The sequence below is a fragment of the Dendrobium catenatum genome, unplaced genomic scaffold, assembly GCF_001605985.2.
Source record: "Dendrobium catenatum unplaced genomic scaffold, ASM160598v2 fragScaff_scaffold_459, whole genome shotgun sequence".
NCBI lineage: Eukaryota > Viridiplantae > Streptophyta > Magnoliopsida > Asparagales > Orchidaceae > Dendrobium > Dendrobium catenatum.
This window is the reverse complement of record NW_021318921.1, coordinates 930,133-943,917: the sequence shown is the minus strand read 5'-3', so window position 1 is coordinate 943,917 and position 13,785 is coordinate 930,133. Positions and strand designations below refer to the sequence as shown.

The 13,785-nt window shown below is 37.6% G+C and overlaps 1 long non-coding RNA gene across 2 annotated transcripts; it reads left to right on the top strand.

Moving 5' to 3' along the window:
- The first annotated feature begins 1,536 nt into the window (after positions 1-1,536).
- Positions 1,537-11,502, top strand: LOC114579520. Of its 2 annotated transcripts, none has more exons than XR_003700546.1 (2): positions 1,537-1,670; positions 11,200-11,502. It is a non-coding gene; the product is annotated as an uncharacterized LOC114579520 (long non-coding RNA). The 2 variants fall into 2 exon arrangements; XR_003700547.1 differs by having other exon boundaries at positions 1,537-1,773.
- The last annotated feature ends 2,283 nt before the right edge of the window (positions 11,503-13,785 follow it).

Here is a 13,785-nt window from a genome sequence, read left to right as displayed (position 1 = left end):
GTGGGTGGTCTGGGATAGAAGTCTGATAATAAAAAAAGAAAACAAGTGTCACCTGCACTAACCATAGTTACTTCTAGGATTAGAGATTGATTCATATACACATATGGCATATATAATGATGAGTGAAGAAAATAGAGATTGTTGTGTATGTGCAGGAGTTAATAATTGGAAAGATTGGGTGTGCATGATATCTATTTCAATCTATTTATTTACTTATTGAATGGGTTCTTTTTGGGGGGGGGTTATAAGACTATAAAGGATCACTATCTATAATAAGCTGCATTTTGAGAGAATTCATGATAAACAGATTAATAGTGCTAAAAAATTGAATAGGGGGACAGAGGGTGGGGCGAGGCCGATGCATAGTAACTATTGTTTTGTGTGATAACAGTCTTCTATCAATCTAGCGATGCACAAATTGCTATGATTATTTAATGCAGAATGCGAGGCTTACACAGCAAGCAACAGCTACTTGTGGCTATGTAATTTATGCCACCACCAAGATGAAGACATTTTCACTCTTAGTAAGAGGTGTAAGAAGAAGTGAAAGTTAATTAGTTGAATCTTACATCCAATAGTGTTTTTTAAATACAAATTGATAGCCTACGTGAAGGGGTATCTTAAAAGGTAACAGTATATTTATAAAGACTAGTTAGGTATCAGTACGCAGCCCATTGGAGTTCTACATGCGAGAGACGATGTAAGTCGCAGTGTAATAAGACACGAGTTGGATTAAAAATTAGCAAAGGTGAAGGCGAATCAGATGCAAATAAGAACAAGATTAGAGGTGAGTGCTTGATTATGTCTTTTTCTTTTCTTCTTTTTTTTTTTTAAACCACGCAAAGCAGACATCCCTTCGTATAAGTTTGATCACCGCCCATCAATTAATGCTCGACAGCTGGAGTTTCTTTGTTCCTAATGTGATAGTTGTAAAGGCGATCACCCACAACATATGAGATATTAGTAATGACCATCTGCTTGCATCTCACGTAGACCACCCCCGTGATCACAACTATTGGTATAATTTCCTTATTTTTCTAATAATTAATCTAAAATTTATGATTAATAAGTTAAATAAAAATTTATTTTTTAATAAAAATTTATTTTTTAATTAGGACTAGTTATCAGGTCAAGTTTGAGTTGATAGTAGGTTGGGTTTGAGTTCAGTTTTTTAATGTGTTTATTAAACTGATCAGGTTCAGCTTAATCAAATTTCGATCGTGTCAAATTTGGTTCAGATCGAATCTGACTTGTTGACTCATTTTGATACCCTAATTTATTATTATTATTATTTTGTATATATCTATTATATATCATTTAAATCTTTAAATTATATTAAAATTTATTTATACAAATATATATATTTTTTGAAATAAATAAATATTAATATTATTTTTAATTTGATTTATAAATTTAAATGCTATATAAGTATATGTAAAAATTAGATGTATGTAAATATTGTTGCGTCCAGGAGTATTCGCAGCGGTAGAGAAATATAAAGTTCATTTGTTGATAAGACACTACCTAGAGATTTCCTAAAAACAACAATTTCCTACGCACCGTTGTGAGTGCGCCTTGGCGCTGCGGACAAAATATGCTCGAAGTTTAGTTCCTTTGACGATAAAACATCGGCTCTTCCCGTTAAGCTCGAGTCATCTAAAATACATCAGGTGCTTTTGTTCTCCTTCTTCCTTAGCTCGTAATGTCCTTATATTTTGCTCGTGTTCTAGTGTGGAGATCTGCTAAGTAATCCTCAAGCTCCCCTTTGCCAAGGTAGGTGGATCTCATCTTATATCAGCAGGGCATTCATGGTTTTTATGGCTAATATTTTGAAGTCATTTTGCTTCATTCCTGTTTGTTGGTGCTGATCCATACGTAAAGTTTGTAATTTAGAATTTTTGTTAAGTTTGTGAGAGGAAATGTGAAAAGTTTTTGCGTAAGTTCTTGAGGTCATATTCATGCACACATGGTGTCTGATCAAATGCCTGAATAAAAAAGGAAACAAGTGTGATGATCCATTTACTTCTAGGATTGGATTGATCTTCTTAATGGCATTTTTTAAGTGTAGAAAATTAGAGATTATGTGATTCAGTAATTAATTATCGAGGAAATATTGGGGCAGGAAAATTTTCAACTATAAGTACTATGATGGTTTCAAATGACATAAAGGATCACCTTCTTTATTGCAAATTTTTGATTCATGAAAAGATTTTAGTGCTAAAACATTTGAATGATACAATTGGTCTACCGTGCATAAGAACTATGTTTGGGAAACAGGCTTCATCAATCTAGCATGACAAATTGCTATGATTATTTATGCCAGAAAGTGCGAGGCTACACAGCAAGCACAAGCTCCTTGGTTGCCTATGAATTTTATGCCACCACCAAGATGAAGACATTTTCACCCTTTAGTAGAGAGGTGTAGAAGAAGTGGAAGAGTAAAGTAACTTAATTCAAAGTGTTTTTAATACAAATGATAGCTCATACAGTGAAGGTATTTAAAATGTAAACAGTAATGATGAAAGACTGAGTTAGGAGTAGCAGCCAGTTGGAGTTTAATGGCTGCGATGTAGGTGCAGTGGTAAGACACGGTTTGGATTAAAAATTGAAAAGGTGAATGGCTGCTCTAGTGCATAGAGAAGTGGAGGTAGTGGTTGATATGTCGGCGAGCGTACCGGTCGATAAGTTATCACCGCCCATCAAATTAATGCTCGACATGCTGGAGTGTTCATTTGTTCCTAAGTGTGATGAGTTTGTAAGGCGACAACAGTTTGGTTAGTAGATCAGTTGGTTGATCTAGTGAGACAATGTGATAAATAGATATTTCATTGGAGTGAATGCAGTCCCTTATGAAGTGGCGTGGGCTCCGAAAATTCGGTCCCGGCCTCCCCCTGTTGCTTTTCTTTGCTGGAGTTTTAACGGATTAAGTTGCAGGATTAATTTTGGGAAGACAGATAAGTTTGTTGATAAGACACTACCTAGAGATTTCATCCTCATTTTGCGAGGACTTTATGATATGAGTTCTGGTTTCCTATTGGCACAAGCCCCTATAGTTAATTACCCCTCCCGATCAATAGAGAGAACTTTCGATTAAGGCTAGTCGTCAATCAGATACGTAAAGATATGTGTTATCATATAGTAGAAGCATGAGTTAGACGTTGGAAATGTAATATTTAAAATTGGAAATTTCATCATCTTACACTTAAAGCGGATGGTGGGGGAATGGATGATGGACCCGATCAAGATCACATGGTTCTGTCGTCTCAAGCCATCGTGGTCCCTGGTCTACTTAGTCAGAGGAGGTAGTCGACCCAACCTGACAGAAGGATCCTTGTCGACAGCCATGAGTTGCTTCGTTAAAGGGTAACTCATAGACCTGGGGTGGATATTTACCTAAGGGGATAAATTTAAATTCACCTTAGCTAACAGAGGGCTTTGTGCCCTATCGACTATATCCTATTAATTCATATCTTAAGGATTTGATGTCACTGAGGAACGTATTGACTCTACTTATAACCGTATTTAGTGGTGCTATTTGGTAGAAAAATCACTCGGTTCAGAGGACCCCGAGTCATAATCATTTATCATGCGGGGCCATTTGGCGGCAAAATTGCCGGTCGGAGGATACGTTCCACGTCCTTACTGGTAGGAAATTATTTGAGAATGGATCATAATAATATTTTCGACTAGGCATTAGCTCTATGTGAGCTGAAGTAAATTTTAATTAGTCCACTTCAGCAAACTGTTGCGGAGGGTGGATGGATTTTACTTTAGATGTTTTATGATTGAATTTCAGTTTTAAATATTTGAATTTGATATTTTGTGGAGTTTTAGATTTTGAATAAGTATTTGAGATGACATTCACAAATATTTGGACTTGACCCCTCCAGTTCAGATTTTCTGTCAACACGACCATCATCGGAGTGGCTTTGAGGTCACTTGAAAATTATTTGAATTTTATAGAAGTTTGAGGGCGTTTTAAAATATTTGAAATTAACCCCTCCAGTTGTGATCTTCATTCAGCACGACCATCATCAGGGTGAATTCGAGGTCATTTGAAAATATTTGAATTTTATGAAAGTTTGAGGGCATTTTGAAATACTTGAAATTGACACCTCCGGTTGAAATATGCATTCTACACGCCATCATCAGAGTGAATTTGAGGTATGTTGTTTGGTTCAGTGGTTGCAATAGATCCTCACGTTAGGATCATAAGCCTCGTGATAGGGAGGAGATGAAAGATGGGAGCTCGGTTTGCGAATGCGACAGCAAGATCAGCTATAGGTGGCTTCGGTTGAGAGGCTTTGGAAGTGGCAAGGAGATTGAGGGAAGAGGTTGAGTCTAGTGGAGAAAGGAGGCAGGGAGTGTGCGAATGGGAAGAAGAGTTCGATTTTGGGAGCTCGTGAAGCTTGCAGGAGTTATGCCGTTCCTGTGACGAGCTGTAGAGTTGGAAATCAGGGAAGAGCCGCTTCGCGCCAGGTGCATGGTAACTCGACGGGATTTCTTGCAGGATTTGCAGAGATTGGGGCGGCATTTCGATGGATACGAGGTTTGTTTCCTTTTCTTTTTTGTTCATTACATAGAGGTTTACAAGTGGTAATCTATCTCTATGTGTTTCTTCCTAGCATAGAAGATGAGATTGTTGGAAAGGCTGAGAGCTGACGTATTGTTGCAGTAAAGAGGTGTAGGGGTCTGTTTTGGTGATTGAACATATGTAAGCGACAAAGCCAAACAATGTCAGAAGCGGCAGAGGACAAGGCACGGTACTCCACTTCAGTAGAGGACTTGGCGACAGTGGGCTGCTTCTTGACACTCCAAGATAAGAGTGTCACCAAGGTAGGTGCAATAGCTTGTTGTTGATTTTGTGTCGGTTAGATCTGAAGCCTAATTGGAGTCGGTATAAGAGTGTAGAGTTAGAGAGCCTTTGATGATTGGTCTACTGAGAGTGAGAGTGCCTTTAATACACCGAAGTATTCTTTTGAATAGTTGATAGTGTTTGTTTAGTAGTTGCTGCATAAACTGATACAATTGATTCGTAGTATCGGCAATGCCGGGTTGAGTAATTGTAAGATAGTGCATAGTGCCTGTGAGCTTCTGAAATAGTGCATGATTTGTAAATGATTAATCTGCATCTCGGAAGCCGAAGGTTTCAATGGAATGGGGGTGATAGCAAGTTTGTAATCAGCTATACCAGATTTTTAGAGAATATCTTAGGGGTATTGACTATGGTGGAGAAGAAAACTAACTGCCATGTGATGTACCTGAATGCCCAGAAACAGAGAAGATGACCTAGAGTTTTGATGGATAATTTCTGTTTGAGAGTGGAATTGTTGTTTAAAGAATTTGTGGATTATTGTCGGTGAGAAGAATGTCATCTACATAGATGAGGAGATTGGCGGATGTGCCATTATTTGAGTACACAAATAGGGTGGGGTCAGAGGAGCTAAGCCAAATGCCTTGTAGCTAAAGGAAATTGGAAAATGTTTTGAACCATTGATGTGTAGTTTGCTTCAGCCCGTAGATTACGTTGTGGAGTTTGCACACATGCTTTAAATGAAGATGATCAGTGAAACCATAAGGTTGGGTCATGTAGATGTTTTCATTGAGCATTCCATGAAGGAAGGCCTTGGACATGTCGAGTTGGAGTATGGACCAAGAGTGATGGAGAGTTGTAGCAAGAAGTAGTCAGATGGTGGGAGACTTGGCAACAGGGTTAAAAGTTTCGGTGTAGTATATATCGAATTGTTGTTTGAACCCTTGGGCCACTAAATGGGCTTTGTGTCAGTCGATGGTGCTAGTGGAGGTGACTTTGGTTTTACAAGTCCAGGTACAACCAATGATATTTTGGTTGGGAGGAGGAACTAAGGATCATGTTCCTTGTTGTAGAAAAGCAGTAAACTTGGTTGACTTGGCTCTACGCCATTCAGGAGATTTGAAGGCTTGACTGAATGATGTTGGAGTAAGGGTAGATGATTTTTGGGCAACAAGTGTGAAGATTGGTTTTAGTTTTATTTTCCTGTTTTATAGCGAGTAATCATGGGATTAATGTTGGGAGTTTGTATAATGTGTTGGGAATTGATGTGGAGTTATTGGAGGTGGGATATGTCACCTGTAGTGGAGATGGTTTGCTTTGGTGTGGGCAGGAGACTTAACCAGTGAGATAGCCGTTGAAGTTGTTGGCTGACAAGATTTTTTGGATTTGTAGTCGCCAAATGGGATAGTTCTCGGTGCTAAGGTGGGTATGAACTACATTTTTTATGTTAGACATGAGAAATTTTAGGGAGGAAAGAATGGTGAGTTCGAGGTGTGCTGAACAGTCGGATTCCTGAGAGATTGGAGCATCTGTCGGGAAACAGTGGAGGCGGCCATTTGTTGGAAAAGCAGAAGATGAAGAGGGACAGGAGAGTAGGTGAGCGGCTATTAAGCTAACTTCTGATACCATGAAGACATTTTCACCCTGCAACATAGAGGTGTAGAAGAAGAAGAAGAAGAATGGAAGAGTAAAGTAACTTAATTCGAAGTGTTTTTGATACAACTGATAGCTCATACAATGAAGGCATTTAAAATGTAAGCAGTAATGATGAAAGACTAAGTTAGGAGCCGCAGTCAGCTGGAGCTTAATGGCTGTGATGTTGGATTAAAAACTAAAAAGGTAAATGTCTTCTTTAGTGGAGAGAGAATTGGAGGTAGTGGTTGATAAGCCGGTGAGCGTATCAGTCGATAAGTTATCACAAGAAACATCAATAATTGAAAGCTTTTATGCACAAAAAGTGTTTTCCATTCGATTGCATTACAATCAATCCTTATGAAAAGCTTTCCAACATCATCAGTGATAGTAATTCCTAGTATTTTACTGAAAATCTTGATTATGATGAAATTATTCATTTTTTTAGCAACTCTTGGAACATATTACCTCAGCTGTCTATCTTTCCACCTTACGCTACAACACTTCTTCCACTAGATCCTGACCAGGAGGATGATTATAACAATGAGTAGATCTGTTCATTCATGAAAGCCCATGATTTATTTTGATTTTTTGCATTTTGGGGAGATTTTGATGGCTATCTCCTAATTTTTGGTTTCTTTATGTTTAATTTTACTGATTGTCAGTTTAACATACGATTACTTGCAATTGGTCTTGGGGATCACATGCACAGGGTTTGATTTTACATAGAACATTCGGCTCAATCAGAGCCGTCCAGCACCGGCATGCCCTAGAAGATTGAGGTATCATCTCCTACCTCCTGATAACCATGATACACATTGGCTTTGGATAGGTTTTTATCATAAATATGTGATGGATTTTAGAGTTCTAAGAGTTTAAATCCACAATTCACAAACTTGTAGGATTTCAATCACACATCTTCCCCTTGGCTCCAACAAGCTGCAGCAGGCATCTATTTGAACTAAGGTGGTTTGCAATGCTTTGGATATCAAACTCTGACAAGTTAAGCAAAGTGCTTGGGTGTTTCAGGGGTTGTCGAATGAGATAAAATGCTCTCAATCTCCATAATACCCCCCCCTCCCAGCTTGAGGGGGTTCAGCCCCTGACTGTACCCCATCAATAACTTAAGTGAGGAAAACATGGACTGTGACAGTCTCAACTGCATTATCCAGAAGTTGTTTAATCGTTGTAAGGAGCATCATTCAGCAATTTATTCTGCGTACCCTTAGGATCCATCATAGGATGACTTGGGCACCTACTTTCATCTATAGTTCGTATATTCAAGCAAGGCATTCGACATAAGAAGTGCAATACCCAAAGACTGCTTTGATGAAATACATAATTTATTCATTCAGGCCAATATCTACCCTGTGGGTGCAGATAGAAGAAACAACAAATTAGTCATATAAAAAAACCTTAAATGACCTATTGATTCAACAAACATATCAGAGCTTGTTTATGAATTGAGGGAGCAATAATCTTTCTTAATAGCAAGATTCACACGAGCAAGAAAGGTGGTATATATCGATGAATCAATTCGACTGGTTTGCCTGCCAAGACTAGCAATTTACTTATATGTAGTTTAGCTCTTCTTTAATCAGCATGTTCTTAAATTGTGATCTAAACTACATAACTGGTGGTGCCATATTACCTCAGCTGTCTATCTTTCCACCTTACACTACAACACTTCTTCCACTAGATCCTAACCAGGAGGATGATTCTAAGTTCTAACACGGAGTAGATCTGTTCATTCATGAAAGTCCATGATTTCTTTTGCATTTTTTGCACTTTGGGGAGATTTTGATGGCTAGCTATCTCCTAATTTTAGGTTGATTTTTTTTTTTTGTTTCTTATGTTTAATTTTACTGATTGTCAGTTTAACATGTGATTGCTTGCAATTGGTCTAGGGTTTGATTTTACATAGAACATTCGGCTCAAACTGTGCCGTGCATCCCCGGGGTGCCCTAGAAGATTGAGGGATCATCTCCTACCTCTTGATAACCATGATACACATTGGCTTTGGATAGGCTTTTTTTCATAAATATGTGATGGATTTTAGAGTTCTAAGAGTTTAAATCCACAATGGACAAACTTGTATGATTTCAATCACACATCTTCCCCTTGGTTCCAACAAGCTGCAGCAGGCATCTATTTGAGCTAAGGTGGTTTGCAATGTTTTGGAGATCAAACTCTGACGAGTTAAGCAAAGTGCTTGGGTGTTTCAGGGGTTGTCGAATGAGGTAAAATACTCTCAAGCTCCATAACACTTTCTCTAAGGCTTCGTTTGGGACGGCTTTCTTATTGCTTCTTAGAGCGGCTCTCTTGTATAAAAATTTTAATTTTTTTACTAAAAAGCAGCTTTAAGAAGCAATAAAAAACTGTCTCGAAAGAAGTCTAAGTGTCGGAAGAGTGTCGGCAAGCTCAATTCCATAGAGGACAACCTACTTAAGGATATCTGATTTGTGATTATTCCATTTGCATAGAACAAGTAAGCTTTAGCTATCTGCCCCACTACATAGATAAGGTTGCTAAGAGCTCTTTGCATATGTAGGAGTTTGTGAAGGTAAATAGACATAACAGTTGTCAAATTTTACTTTTTCTTCTTTTCTTTTGAGTTCAGCCCAAAGGTCTTGATGAGCCAAAAAGATTAATAAGGGTATTTGTAGTTCTACAAGCTTCCATTCAAGCCTAGGATTAACCAATTTGACCATAGTCAACTACATTTGTTTTAGACTTTGTTTGTGATGAATTTCTTGTCGCTTCTTAAATTGAAATTTTTGTATTAGAAAACTGTTTTAAGAAGCAATAAAAAAACCGTTTCAAACCAATCCTTAATTGACACAATTTAACTTTCTATCATTTAGTTGATCTTTATCAACTAACTAATATCATCAGACCACTAACTGACCGCCATTGTCAGACTTTTGTTGCTTGGCCAACCTTGTTCTAACCTAAAAGTAAGTTCATGCATACTCATAAAGAGTCAATGGAAAGCCACCAAGAAAATAATATCTAGGCCTAAATTCTTCGCTTAAAGGAGCAAAATTACAAGTTAATGAGGTTCCATTAACCCATCAATGGAGGCCTGATAAACTTAATGGAGGCATTACTGTTGAAATCTTCTTTAAGAAAATAGCTAATACTTAAAAAAATCATAATAAATTCATTTCTAATTCAATGCATATCATATAATATATAAAATAGCATCTACAAAATCCAATACAATGAAATTTAAGCATGAATTTTGAATGTATTAGTAACTTTATTAATAATAATTATAGAACATTTTTATAAAATTTTAAATATATCAAACGAGCTTATGAAAAATTTATATACTTTTTGCAGAAACATATATGCATCAGAAAACTATCATAATATATATATATTAAATAAGATATACGTTAACTAATCTTTATTAAAGCAATTAAATATAATTAGCATGCCAATAATAAATTTAATGATATACTTATAAAACTTAAACTCATATAGATAATTTACAATTTCTTTAATAAACAATCCCAAAAAAGAAATTAAATTTTAAAATATGATTACTAATTATTATAATCTATATAAAAATGAATACTAATAAATTAAATAAATTCTAAACAATTTTAAAAAATTCATGTATAAATATACAATAATACAAACAATTTTCTTAGAATATAATGTCAATATAGTATTGGATATTTATGAAATTTTTTTGAACATGTAAATGCTTTTAATGTTATGAGCTCTAAAATCTTAGGATTATGACAAAGATGAATAATTAAGAGATGTTGGCATTATTAAGTAGGTTAAAGTCATGACTTTGTATTTGAAAGAAACAAAACAAGACCTTTTAGTTATGAAAATCAAGATGATTACAACACACTATTTATCTTTATTTTCAAATCTTAGGCGTCGTTTGGGTACAATTTTTTGCCACTACTCTTTCGTCATTTTCAAGAAAAAATTATGCTAAAAAACAATTAAAAAAAAACAATAAAAAAACTATCACAAACGAAACTTTTATGTTCATTCAATTTTATACTTTGCATGCTTTAATTTTTCTAAGTGGAGCCTTTGTTGGTGCCCTCATTTCAGCCTTTGTAAATGATTTGAGCCCGGCCGTCAATTGACACCAGATTTCCGCCTAGCCACCGATTGATGCCGTATTTCCGTGTGATCTCCAATCGTCACTATATTTCAGCCTGAAAATTGATTGTCGTAATCTGATCATCATCAATATGACAGATCAGTCATTTGTAATCTATTCAAATATTAGTTGAATCATTTCAACTAGGCGTGACCTCATTGTTTTTCTCTTTTTCAATGTTTCCCACGTAAAAAAAATCTTATGTTTTCTTAATTTCTTGTTTGTGTGCTAGACATTCATACAATGCTGAGACGAAAAATTCTGACCCTATCACCGTGTAATTTCCCGCCCGCAACAATAAAGAAAACCATCTATGAATTGATGCCACAAAGAGCCTCTATATTAGATAAAATGATAAATGCAAATTGCAGCCCATAATGCGCAGTCCTCAAATACATTATATTACGACCTTATTAATTCAGCTAACTAAGCCACTTGACCATTTGCTATTAGTACTAATTATGAAGCATCTGCGATGCTTACTATATTCCCTTAGCTTTACAACAAAATAGCTATCGTTACAAAAAAAAAAAAATTAGAAAGCTCTGCGTACTATATTCTAACTACGTTGTCAATTTTTAATACTGTGGATGATAACATAAATTATATTGATCAGCAGATGAACAGTGCTGCATTGACGTATGATCGCCGGCCGATTATAAGCAAATAAATAAGAAGTGGGGAGTAAATGGCCGATTTCGTGTGAAGTTTTATTATTCAAATCAAACGGTCGACAATAAAGAATGGCATTAATTCAATTATGTTTTAAATGATTAGCAACTTGTCATTAGAAAATATGCAATTTGATAAATTTATAGCTAGGGCAATGTGATGCACACAATGATCGAAAATTTGTCGAGGAAACTTTAAGATTTTGTTTGTGATAGCTTTCTTACTGGTTTCTTAAGTTGCTTTCTCGTATAAATTTTTCATGTTCGGAAAATTTTATATTAAAATAGCTGTATGAGCAAGACGAATATCAAGATTACACGTATTATGTAATCATTAATGTATTTGGATATTAAAAAAAATGTATAAAATAATTATTTGTGATCAATTCTTAAAACCCATTGGTGTGTCCAATTTATGAAAAAAAAAAGTCTAGAATTCTTATTTTTGAAATATGTTATAAACCCTATTTCTACACGTATGGAGGAGGACTTTTGGGAGAGATATCAATGACTTCAAGAATTCAAGAACATTGGCTTCTCCTCGGTCTTTCATAATTTTTTTTTTTTAACTTTTCATAATATGTAATGTATGAGTCTAATGTATTTCTCCTAAGGTCAGCTTATAGCTCCGCTTCAGCTTATAACTCCATTTAGGCATCGTTTGGGACGGTTTTTTTATTGCTTCTTAAAGCAACTTTTTAGTAAAAAAATTTTAAAAAGTCAACTAAAAAGCTGTTAAAAAAAAAACAGTAAAAAAGTCATCCCAAATGAAACCTTAATCTCTCACACCTGCATATAACAAGTGCAGTCTATGAAAAATAAAGTAACCTCCCATACCCATTTCTAGGGGTGTCAATTTCGAGTCACGGGTCGGGTTCGGGTCGAACCCGGAACTGACCCGGGTTCAAACGGGTCAACCCTAACCCGACCCCGGTAGACAAACGGGTCGGAAAACCGAACCCGGACCCGACCCGGGGTATACCAATTTTGCTTGGGCAATCCTTGAAATCCCCTCCAAATTCCAGCATGCAAGGGGAAGATCGTGTATCTTGACCCAAATCGGAATCAGAAGCGAAGTTGTCTCTCGTAGGCTTGGAATTTGGGGTGGCCCATTTTTGGAGATAAAAGGTCTACCCAGCAGGAACCAGACTTCCGCCGCGACGAAAACATTCATAATCTTCGGTGGCGCATTGTGAAGGCGAATAGAAAAAACCAATCGCTAAGGGAATAGTAGCATATGAACGAGAACCTTTTAAGACTCCACGTTTTTCTTAAATCGCCCCACAGAGGTGCTTTCAATAAAAGGTATTCGACTATAGATATCCACAAGACACAGATTCCAGTCTTCTTCACCCCTTTAGAGAGGCTCTTGTTTTGAGAAAGAGACAATCTCAGGCTCATCGGGAAAGTGGGGAGAATTGAGAGCTTTAGGAGCAGAGGACTCCGGTGCAAAGACCAAGATTCCAATTTTTAGGAGTGAACTTAGCCTTTAACAGACGGAGACTGGAGATGCGGTGGAAAATCCGAAGCGAAGGAGACAGTCTCCATAAGCAGCGTAGGGGAAAAGGCCTCCGGCAAACGCGGAGGAGGAGGGAGGCGGGATGAACACAGAGGCGGCGGGAAGAGGAAGCCCTAGCAAAGACTAGTTTCCCTTCACTTGCCACATATGAATCATGCAACCCATGCAAAGAACAAACCCTTCTCTTCCGACTTAAGTTATTTTTTTTTCAGTTGATTTTCTTTATGTTGATTTCTTGTGTGTATTAAACAAACAGGCATTCTAGTTTCGCAATAGTTTTCTCTTAATATTCCTCTGAAATTAATAATTGAAATGAAATATTTAGCAAGTAGACTTTTATATGTAATGTGTCTTATTGTTGACAATTCTAATAACTCATCATCATCATAATCACGTATTAAAATCTCATACCGCTTACTCAGCATTCAAATTTGCATTATTCATGCAAGACATAGTTAGAAGTTCTATTCTGTGAAATGTGATAAGTGCACTATTTGAAATGACGCAAAGCCCCATGTATTTTGTTCTGGCCCCATCTACCTTGTGTAGATGTAGGAGGATTCTGACCCTACTTACTTGAAATGGGAGGGGTGTCATATTTGACACGACACGAAAACCAGACCCGGACCCGACCCGAAAAATCAGGGTTGACCCGACCGATTTCAAAACGGGTCTGGGTTCGGGTTCGAATCCCGTTAAAGGGCGGGTTCGAGTGCTGGGTCAACCCGCCAACCCGTTTAATTCGAAAAATTTTCGAATTCGCCTCTGCCCGCGCCTGCCCGCGCGCGCCCGCGCGTGCCTCCGTGCGCACCAGTTGTCCTGCCAGCGCGCCAGCCTAGCGCTCGCCGCGCTAGCCTGCCTCGCCCGCGCTGCCCCGCTGCGCGCGACCCGCCTGCGTGCCCCAGACCACCGCGCTCAGGCGCTGCCCGCGCGCGCCCGCCGCGCTCGCGTCCCCCAGCCGCCCGCCGTTCCTGCGCCGGCCACCCAAACCGGGTCGGGTCAACACCGCTGGGTT